Source organism: Suncus etruscus, chromosome 6 (assembly GCF_024139225.1).
Source record: "Suncus etruscus isolate mSunEtr1 chromosome 6, mSunEtr1.pri.cur, whole genome shotgun sequence".
Classification (NCBI taxonomy): domain Eukaryota; kingdom Metazoa; phylum Chordata; class Mammalia; order Eulipotyphla; family Soricidae; genus Suncus; species Suncus etruscus.
The window spans coordinates 113,333,689-113,345,059 of NC_064853.1; the positions used below are offsets into that span (position 1 = coordinate 113,333,689).

General features: G+C 34.7%; 1 pseudogene; it reads right to left on the reverse strand.

Moving 5' to 3' along the window:
* Positions 1–9,083: 9,083 nt before the first annotated feature.
* On the reverse strand, positions 9,084–10,148 carry LOC126011978 (methylmalonic aciduria and homocystinuria type D homolog, mitochondrial-like; annotated as a pseudogene).
* Between the last annotated feature and the right edge of the window lie 1,223 nt (positions 10,149–11,371).

Below are 11,371 nucleotides of genomic sequence, written 5' to 3' on the forward strand. Positions count from 1 at the left end.
TCATGATACCCAAATTTTAACAACCAAACTGAAAAACTTAACTGTAAAGTTGGCAGTCTGGGGAGGATGGGAATATGAAGGGCAGGGAACCTGTAAGAGTGGTAGAAAGAAGTTGACTCTGGTGATGGGATCAGTGCGAGGACATTGTATTCCCAAAACTCAATTATGAATATTTTTGAAAATCATGGTGCTTTAATAAAATAAAAGTAAAAAGATGAAAGTGAAGACCATTTATCTTCCATAATTTTCATTTGTTGAAAGGCAGACAGTATTCCTGAAGAAGACATACCGCTTTTGTTTGTTTGTTTTTTGGACCACATCTGGTGTCGTTCAGGAGTTACTCCTGGCTATGCGCTCAGAAATCACTCCTGGTTTGGGAGACCATATAAGACACCGGGGGATTGAACCATGATCCATCCTAGGCCAGTACTGGCAAGGCAGATGCTTTATCACTGCACCACTGCTCTGGCACCAATACGGGTACTTTTTGTTTGTAACATGAATTGGGAGATGGAGGGTACAACAGGAAGTGACTTGCACAGACCTGATTTATGCTGTCAGAGGTTTGGAGAAGCCAGAAGAGACCCTAGATTTGAAAGTGGAAAACCCAGGCCTCTGATCTCAGATATAATAAGAAAAAAAATTAAGAGGGGTGGTGTGGGGAAAAGAAAAAGAAAAAAGAAAAAAATTACATGATTTTACTACTGGCTAGAACTAGTAACAAATGTATAAAATATTTTCTATTTATTAGACTCTGTTAGTGACTTTAAATATGTTGATTCTTTTATTTTATTACATTTTTATGGCCAACTACAATTATTATCACCATTTTAAAGAAAATTAATTAAAATGATGCCTGAAAATACAAAAAACCTCTATATGAAGCAAAGGGTAAAGTAGTGATTTGCTCAGAGCATTGGTAGCCTCAATAGGATTAAATTTATTAAGGTATTTTGGAATCTGAAAATTGTTATACATCCATAAGGAAGATTATCAGACCATATATACCATAGTTTCTTCCACTTCTTCCATTACCCATTTTGAGCCCTGGACAGATGTGGGTCATGAAGTTATTATTGTATAGAAAATAGAAAAATTATTATTTCTTCATCAAAGATTGACTGACAAGTAAGGGAAGTAAGACACTCAAGCAAACGACTGCAAAGTAAGAACAATTGGTCAGAAGAATGACTCAAATAAGATATTATTCAAGAAAATGCCATCTGCAAGTATAATTTTATTTATTACTTTCAACAATGAATATACTTTATTTTCCTGCCTCATTTTTCTGGCAAGGGTTCATTACATTAAAAAGAAGCAATAAGTGAAGCAATAATAACAACTCATCCTTGACTTGTTCTATATCTTGGTGAGTTTTACACACTTGAAAATGATCTTTGTTATATAGGGCTTTATATGACTCTTCATATAGGATATTTATTGTATTGAGAAAAGTTGTTATGATCATAATTTTTATTACTTATATCATAAAACAGTGCTTAATTTTAGTCAATGTGTATGGGTGCATCGATTGAAACAATCATATTTTTATCCTTCATTCTGCTTATATGGCTTATTGCATTGATTTGCACATTGATTTGTTTAACCATCTTATGTCTCAGGAGAAATGCTATTTGATCATAGTGCTTAAAAATCCTTGCCAGAAAAAAAATAAGCAGGCAAATAAAGAACATGTTTTACTTTTGCAAAGATTTTTTTTTATCCAAACTCATTGAGTTGTATATATTATTGTATAAAGTTATTGGATGTTAACCTACTTTGACAAAGTGTCTTAAAAAGATAGTAGAAGTTAAAGATTGCTTCCTTCTTGGGGTTTGTAAAAAAAAGTTTCAGAAAAGTTCTCTCTGGAAGAGTACCTAAAAATAGAAATCTGTTTGTTTCCAAGGCAGTTATGACCTCCCACCAGCTATCATGCGAGTCTTAATTTTATTTTAAAGCATTTCCTTATTTTTTTATATTAGCCAAGGGATATTTTTGATATTTAGATAAAAATAATGCTGCTGGTCCTGTTTGGTCATCACAAACAACTTGGACTGGATAAGTTTAAAGAAGTCTATTATCTATTTATGAACAGCAGGAGATCAGGCCAATGAACCATGTTATTGTCATTCCATTTGTGTCTTAGGTTATTTGTCATCTCAACTAATCAGAAGATAAAGGCCATCCTTCTCCACCTTCCACCTCCATCCTCATTTTATTTCCCAGAAGTTTCATGCTGGGCTGGGGTGTTTGAAATCTGGTATAAAATGCCCAGGAAGAGCTATAATTTTCAAATTTGCCTGTGGGTAATGTGCATAATAAATGTGACATACTAGCTATTTGGTTGTTTGAGATATAATGTTTTTTTTACACCAATAGACAGAGTATGAGGCAGGCATGAGTCTGGAGAGTTGTGCCAGCTAGTCCCTAGGTTTTCCATAGAAGTTATATAAATTTATAAAGTGAGATTGGGCAAGAAAGCCAAAAAATGCTTGGGAACTTGAATTTTTGAACTTGAATTTTCAATACTCACACTCTTGGCTTTTAGAGGACATACAGGCAACTATTGACTGGATACTTTCAAGGAGTTTCTTCTCCCTGATAGTTGTCTGGATTTTGACCCTCTATTCAGTGGGCTCATTGCAAATTTTACTAAGAGCAGAATAAGTATACCTCAAACCCCAAGCAGGCTCAGACTTATCAGATTATAAGTCTTCTATATAAATTTTAGAATCCAAACAATGAATGATGGCCACAGGCCCCAGGACACATCAATCTACTCGACATAGCTGCCTTGTCCTAAAAGAAGACTTTGTACTAGGGAAGCTAACTGCTTATTAGAATCTTGCTTATTAAAAAACAATTAATAGCAAGAAGAATCCCACTCATGCAATGACTGTATCATCAAACTGATCATTTGTATGGGCCAGAACAATAGGATAGTGGGTAGAACATCTTTCTTAAATGTGGCAAATCCAGATTCAGTCTCTTACACCTCATGTGGTCACATAGCCCATTGTAAATGATTCTTAGGCACAGAGCCAGGTGTAAGCTCTGATCACTGCTAAGTGTGGCAAGAAAGAAGAAAAAGAAAAAAAACAGAAAGAAAGAATAAAGAAAAAGAAAGAAAGAAAGAAAGAAGAAAGAGAAGAAGAAAAAGGAAAAGAAAGAAAAATAAAAGAAAAGAAAGGAAGAAAGAAAGAAAAAGAAAAGGAGTAAGGAGAAGAAAGAAAAGAAACGGAGAAAGAGAAAGAGAAAGAAAGAAAGGAAGGAAGGAAGGAAGGAAGGAAGGAAGGAAGGAAGGAAGGAAAAAGAAAGAAATGAGAAAAAGAGGAAAGAAAGAAGGGATAAAAGAAAGAAAAGGAAACAGAAAGGGAGAAAGAAAGGAAGGAAAAAGTCAGCAGGAAGGGGGAAGGAAGAAAGAAAAAGAAGAAAGAAAAAAAAGAAAAAGAAAGGAAGAAGAAAGGAAAGAGAAAGATAAAGGGAGAAAGAGAAAAGGGAAAGGAAAGAAAGAGAAAGAAAGAAAGAATGAAAAAAGGAAGTAAGTGAGAAAGAAGGAAGGAAGGAAGGAGAAAGAAAAAAGAGAAAGAACTAAGAAAGAAAGAAACAAGAAAGAAAGAAGAAAGAAAGAAAGAAAAAGAAAGAAGGAAAGAAAGAAATAAAAGAAAGAAAAAGAAAGAAGAAAAGAAAGAAAGAAAGAAAGAAGGAAGGAAGGAAGGAAGGAAGGAAGAAAGGAAGGAAGGAAGGAAGAAAGAAAGAGAAATTCTCATTATAGGCTACAATGCTTTTTTTCCATTATACAGTTATTCTTTGAGAGTCTTTGTAGTCTTTATAGAGCCTCCTCTACAAAATGTTTTTGAAACGAATTTTCTTTTCCTTCCCTTGTTGCTATTGCTGTTAAATGCCCAGTGATACACATGCTTGGGTGTTGCATTCGCACACTAGATTAAGATCTCATGTATGGTTGTAATACTTACACAGGTACTCACACACATTTTGACTTATGGTGATCAACCAGAATCAAACACTTCAGTTGTGCTTCTTCATGCCTGGTTGTGTACCAAAGTAACCACACTTTATTGTGGTTCCAGGAATCTCAGAGAGCAGAGCTGTGCAGCAACTTGGTGTATATGGATGCCTTTGACCACTGAACCAGTACCTGGACCCCTTAATATGTTTCTAATTAATCATTCCTCTATCATCATGCTTAATCTGGCCTTATTATTCTAGTGGTTGCTGTACTGGCTGAACAACAGGTTTTGGAGGCACCCTCAGTCTTTGATTACTTGGCCTGCTGTATTGGGGGGGGGTTAGGTCACACCAAGTGGCACTCAGGGGTTACTCTTTGCTCTGCACTCAGAAATCGCCCCTGGCAGGCTTGGGGATCATATGGGATGCTGGGATTCAAACCACTGTCCTTCTGCATGCAAGGCAAACGCCCTACCGCTGTGCTATCTCTCTGGCCCCAATTTGCTGCCTCTTTTTTTTTTTTTTTTTTTTGGATGAGCGATTCTGCTTTGCAAACTTTAGAAGGAACCTTGTTTTTCAGCTTTCCATTTGCCCTATCCATAAAAAGTCGTCTCTGGGCTTACTAGGAACAGAGTTTAGCATAGAAAGGAGAAATGAGGCTTTAGAATTTAACTTTAAATTGCCATTCGATTTGGCTGCAAACTTGCTTGCTGCATGGCAGTATTGGTGCTTAGGAAGTATGTGGCTTTAACACTATGACCGAGTTTTATCTTCATAACAAACAAGTTTAAAAACCAAAGTTATGGCTTCTTATCAGTGTAAGATCATGTGGTATACATTAACAATTCCAATCTCATGATCTCTGTCTTTTTTGTTGTTGTTGTTGTTGTTGCTGTTCTTTTATAAAGTCTGTTCTACAATTATACTTTGGTACTTTGTAAACTGTCTCTTACTATAAAGGGAATTCAGAGCTTAAAAATTTCAATGTGCTTGCTGTTTATAAATTGCTATACATAATAGAGAAATGGCTAAAATTTTCTTGGAACACTTGCAAAAGAAGGTATAATTTTATGCAGTTCTTGGAACTTCTCAGAATGTGTGATTTTACAGTCCTCTAAGAATAGTGATTTGTCTCTTAGGTTTGCCTGAACTATTGTGCGAAAATGTGAGAGACAAAGGGTGAAGATGAAAGAGAGGTGGAGACAACTTTATGCACACAGGGAAGATATTGTACACATGGGGAAAATTTATTTGCAGAAGGAAGTTTCCTTGGTAAGATACATAATCCTGTATCTTTTGATAGATGGTAGTGTGGGAGGTGAAAGAGTAACAATCTAGGGAGTGACTCTAACGTAAGGTGATAGATCCCACTCTCACCCCTGTACCCCCAGGAATAATTTCACATAAAATTACATCCTACATTCTGAAAACATAAGATTCATGCTCTGTGAGTTTATAGATTAGCTGAACCTCTGTGTTAAAACATGAAAATCTGTAACTTCAATTCTTATAGAAAATATGAAGAAACTGAAGTCCAAGAGATGATTCGTTATTCTTTAGTGTTTAACACAAGGTAGGGTTGAGTCTTGAATAAGTTGCTGGTCTTCTAGAATAACTCTTTTACTCAGCATTCTACCTAGCACTTCTATCTGTTCAGTTTGGTCGCTATTTAATGATGCATTATAAGCATATCATGCCCTACTTAGATGAAGGAGACACTTTGGTGTCAATAAATATTGAAGAAAAAAAGATGCCTTCAAGGAATATATTACCATGGACAAAATTTATATGTTTCATTGAAGAATAAATTCAACTGTAAGTAAAAGAAGAGCAAATAAAAATAGAATGGCATAAGACTTATTTTTCTATCAAGCAATCAAAAATCCAGAAGTGGATAGTCTGCACTGGCACTTCATACATCAACATTAGTGGTGAGACAGCCCTGTTATTATGCTCAGTTTCATGAAAGTATGTGTATAGGTGAGTGTGTGGGTGGGCATGTATTTGGGTAGGTGTTGACTCTTCTTGGTCTTCTTGGTCTCAGGATACGTTCTATTTAGAAAGCATTGAAAAGGTCAAGAAGTGCAAATACGTATTTGAGTTAATTCAGATGCCTTTGTTATTTGCATATTTTGGGGCCAAGTCTGGTGGTTCTCAAGACTTACATGATCCCTCCTAGTGGACTCAGTGGACCATGTAGGGTGCTGGGGATTGAATCCAGGTTGTTGGCATGCAAGGCAAGCACTCTACACACTATACTATTGCTTCCACCTGGATCCTTTACTATTTTTTCCTAGGACCATCCCATTACACTGACTATCACAAAACCACGTCAATTTTGAGAGGAATATGGTTTTTTAATAGATTTTATCCACTATAAACAAAGTTAGTTTCTTCAAAAGTAAGTAGAAATTTAGGGTAGACAATATTTTCCCTCTGCATTTCTGTGACCATGGGTAAATGAACCATTTTCAATTTACTCATCTGAAAATTAGAAATTACATTAAATCCAGTATATAAATGTTTTGGGGATAGATAAAGTATCTCCCAAAACTGAATATCCAGAATATAATATAGTTTAGAGAAAGGAAGATGTAAAGAATTTCAGACCATTCATGATGTGTCTGGAAACTTTCGGTTTCCAAAAGAACTCTCTAATATCGAGGAGGGAATATTACATGAGAAAAAGAAGGTGTGTATACAGTCTAGCTATCAGTCCTTCCCAGAACTGTTCCCTGAGCTATTTGACTTCCAAAGTGCCCTTTTGAGAAATTCTCTTTATAACTGTGTTTTTTTCTGTTTGTGTGTTATTGAATACAGAGTTATGTATTTAGTTGGCTTTTGTCTTCAAAGTATTCAGCACAGTAATGGAGGTAGTGTAGGTAATCAAAATATTTGAATTGCACTGAAAGTTATTAGATGTCTTGGAGTAGATCATTTTAATAACTTTCTTAGTCAGGCCAGAACACAAAGTCTCCCTTCTCAAAAAAAACTTTCTTTGGGGTTATAGATATAAGACAGTTAGATAGGCAGATGCCCTCCACATGGCCATTATAATGTAATATCTGACATATGATCCCTGGAGCATAGCCAGGAGTGACCCCTAAGTGCAGTCTGGAAAAAATCCTGAATGCAGTCAAGTGTGGCTCAAAGAAAAAAGTATTTTTGGTGGAAGTATTCTTAAAACTGAGACAGTTTTTATGCTACCCTTCTTCAGGCAAAACTTACAGATAAAGATATTTTAAGTTATAATAATGAGTATTAAAATGGTAAAAAGTTAGATAGTGGCCCTAATATTCTAGAGAATATAAATCTACTTAGTTTTTCCTTCCATTTATTTAGGAGTTATTATTGTGCCATACAAATTCATACTAGACACAGTAAAGAAGTCCTTTAGTTCAAGGTTTGATTTTTCCACTTGCTACTAGACTAATGGAAGAGATCAAGTTATATTATTATTACACAAGGGTGAGTATAAAGGTGCTATGTGAGGACTAATGGGATGACAATTACTTTGTACTGAACATCAAGGAATACCTTGATTACAGTTATTTGCATTTATGAAAATCATACTGTCCATGAGGCTGTGCTGGGTATATGAACTTGCTAGAACTGCCATAATATAGTATTGTAAAATGAGTTTCCTAGGCAACAGAAAGCATTCTATAAATTCTGGAGATTAGATTTTTGAAACAAAGGTTGAGCTCTTTGGAGAAGAAATTGGTTCATGACTAACCTAGCTTTCAGTGATTTGCCGGCAGTGCATTACTCTGATCTCTTGTTTTCTTTCTGTGTGCATGTCTCTTTCAGGGGTCAAAATTCCCCCTTTTTCTAAAGACACACACTAGATTAAAATATGTTTTAATTTAATAAATTTACTTTAATTTGACTGCTCTGTAAAGACAATAACTACAATTGAGGTCACAAGCTTAAAGAACTTGAACTACAACCTATGAATTCTATGATATAGAGTTAAAGGTATAATCTTGGGGCCATGAAAGACTCTTCTATAAAAGACTCATAAATGAGCACAGATATGACTTAGTATAAAGACACAAATCTAAGTTTTACCTCCATTTAGTTCTTGGTGAATCTAGATACTAATAATCTCTTTTGGGAATTTTGTCATCTTGTTAGTTTTTTTGAGTAATTTTTCATGAGTAAAATTGATATTAATGACTTTCACATAAGGTTTTTTGAGAGTTTTCAGAGATATGACCTATGTTAAGTGCTGCATTAGAGCTTGGCAGGTGACAAGTACCTCAATAAATGGTAATTTCTTTGCTTCACAGCAATGTTAAATAAAATTAGGAGTCCAGAAAGTGGGTGGCAGTGGGCACTAGGCTTCATTAAGCAGTTATACCAATTTATCTGACTCAATTGTTTCTGTGAACAGCTATTTGATTTTGAAGCTTTGGAAATGGAAAGTGAACAGTCAAAAGCTTTTTAAATTGACAGGAGACAAGGTAGCTGATAATCCATCAACTTAAAATCTCCTACCCTTATTTATTCCTGTTCTTTTCTGAAGATGTCACCAATAAAGACTTTCAACTTTATGCTTTTAAAAAAGAGATGGCTTTCAAATAGAAATACCTCTTCAGACTCAATGGCCTTGAAAACTACTTGAGATCTGATTTATTGCTCTAATATTTAGTACTTTCAAAACTCAAGTCCAAACCAAGTTAAAAACTGAAACTTTTTTTTTCTGCATTATAATTTTTGGGTTCCTAGGGTATATTCTCAGGAGTGGTATTGCTGAGTCATAGAAAGCTAGATTTCTAATGTTTTGATAAATGTTTATATGGTTTTCATTTTAGAGAAGAATAAGTAAAGCGAGACTTTACCAATAAAGGTAGGAATATGCAGTCAAGTTCTGGTTATGTGTTAATTATTATATTCTGTACAATGTGTGCTCAACAAGTATTCAATGATAATATGAAAGACTATTTAAGAATTAAATGATCAGAAAACAACTGCTAAAACTATAAGTTCATAAATGTTGAAATAAATGCCTAGAAAGAAATAATATTTAAACACATAAGCCTTTGACAAGTGTGTATAGATCAACCCAAATATTATGTACAAATTGTACAGCAACTATCTTGACATTACTGCTAGTTTCCACTTAATTTCTTCATAATATGGCTGTCTAGTTTTGTATTAGGGAAAATATTCCTACAAACACATGGTTACTCTAGCAGGGGTCCTCAAACTTTTTAAACAGGGGCCAGTTCACTGTCCCTCAGACCATTGGAGGGTCTGACTATAGTAAAAACAAAACTTATGCACACTGCATATATCTTATTTTGCAATGAAGAAACAAAACAGATACAAATACAATATGTCGCCCGCGGGCCATAGTTTGAGGACCACTGCTAGAGACTATGACAAATCACTTTAAAGCAGCCAAGATTATCAACAAAGATTTATAAATGCCAGTAGAATTCATCTGTCTCAAAAAGAATGTTGGTTGTGTAAGGTCGAAAAAAATGTCCAACCAGATGATGGATCAATAAATTTAGCCCAATATCCTTCAGTACAAAGAATAGCAAATTTCCTTAGCACCACTGATGAACTTCTCTAAGAGAAGCTCTCATTCATTTTCTACCTGCTTACTCCAGTCATATCATTCTTAGTTTTTTGTGTTACAGTTAGAATCATAATTTTGTTTGATTCATCAGGAAACAGTGATTCAAAATTTATTCACAACAATTCTAGACATGTTTGGATTGCACACTATATTTTGACACTTCAAAATAAGTTTCTGCACTATTAATTTCTTATTCAACAGGAATATCATTACTCTGAAATTCATTCACATATTGTGCCATCACAAACTCAAGCCTTTCAGTTAATAAAAGTTCTGCTAAAACATCAGGTAAAATTTTATGAACATGGGTTTTCTTTTGTGAAGCATTTTAATTAAGGTGGCAATTAAAGCTTATGTTTTCAGGAAGCTAAAATCTCTGATTTTTGAGGTTCAAATGATTCTATAGTTTCATCAGGTCAGATTGTTCAAGAACATATATCCGAGAGAACAGTGGTCACATGAGACTCATCAGAAACTGAACATACAGCAGTTGAAAAGGCTTTAGGACTGACAACCCTTTATAAGTAAAGAGCAAAAATCCTGGGAGATAGGAAACAAGTCTGGCTCTATTACAGAGCACACTCTTCATTTCTGGTGGAGAGAGTTGATGCACAAGAGTTTTCCTGAGGGTAAAATTTTTATTCCAGTGACCACAGACACCTTCTGCACTCTAATATTATTTTCTGTAAGGCTAGACCAGTCTTCTGCATTCCCATCAGCAATGATGAGAGTTCCTTTCTCCTCATATCTGTGCCAATACCTTTTTTTTTTTTCATTTTTGTTTTTTTTGATGTGTACCATGTTGTTGCTTTGACTTGTTTTTCCCTGAATATTAATGATGTGGAGCATTTTTTATGTGTCTTTTTTGACATCTGTATTTCTCCTTTGAGGAAGTTTTTGTTCAACTTTTCCTCTCATTTTTAAATAAGGCTAAGTTTTTTTCCTTGCCAAATTCTACTAGTGTCTTATATATCTTAGATATTAACCCCTTTTCAGATAGATTTTGCATGAATAGATTCTCCCGATCTATGGGAAGTTTTAGTGTGCTGGTGATCAATTCCTTTGAGGTGCAGAAGCTTCTTAGTTTAATGTAGTCTATGTCTTTTTTTATAATAATATCTTCATTTAAACACCATGATTACAAACATGTTTGTAGTTGGGTTTCAGTCATAAAAAGAACACCTCACTTCACTAGTCCAACATTCCCACCACCAATGTCCCCTATCTCCCTCTGTTTCCTCTTCCTTGGTCTATGATGTTTTATTCATAAAGATGCCTTTAGATTCAATGTCATGAAAAGTTCTGCCTATATTTTCCTCTAAGTACCTTAAAGTTTCAGATCAAATATCTAGGTTTTTAATCCACTTTGATTTGATTTTTGTGTAAGCATTTAAAAGAGGTCTGAGTTTATTTTATTTTTTTTTGGCATATAGACAACCTGTTACTACTGTTGAAGAGACTTTCCTTGCTGCAGTTCATAATTTTATTTCTTTATCAAAAATTAAGCGATCACATACCTAAAGATTTGTCTTGGATATCCAAGTCTATTTCATTGATCTGAGGGTCTGTCTTTATTCCAGTACCGTTGCTGTTTTATTACTACCATTTTATATTACAGTTTGAAGTTGGGGAAAGTGATGTCTCCCATCTTCTTCCTAAGGGTTGCTATTTATGGAGATTTATGGCTCCATATCAATTTCAGAAGTGTTTGAGCTATTTATTTGAATTATGTTCTGGGCATCCTTGTAGAATTGCATAAATCTGTACAATACATTGGGGGAGTATTGCCATTGTACTCTTTTGTTCATTGTA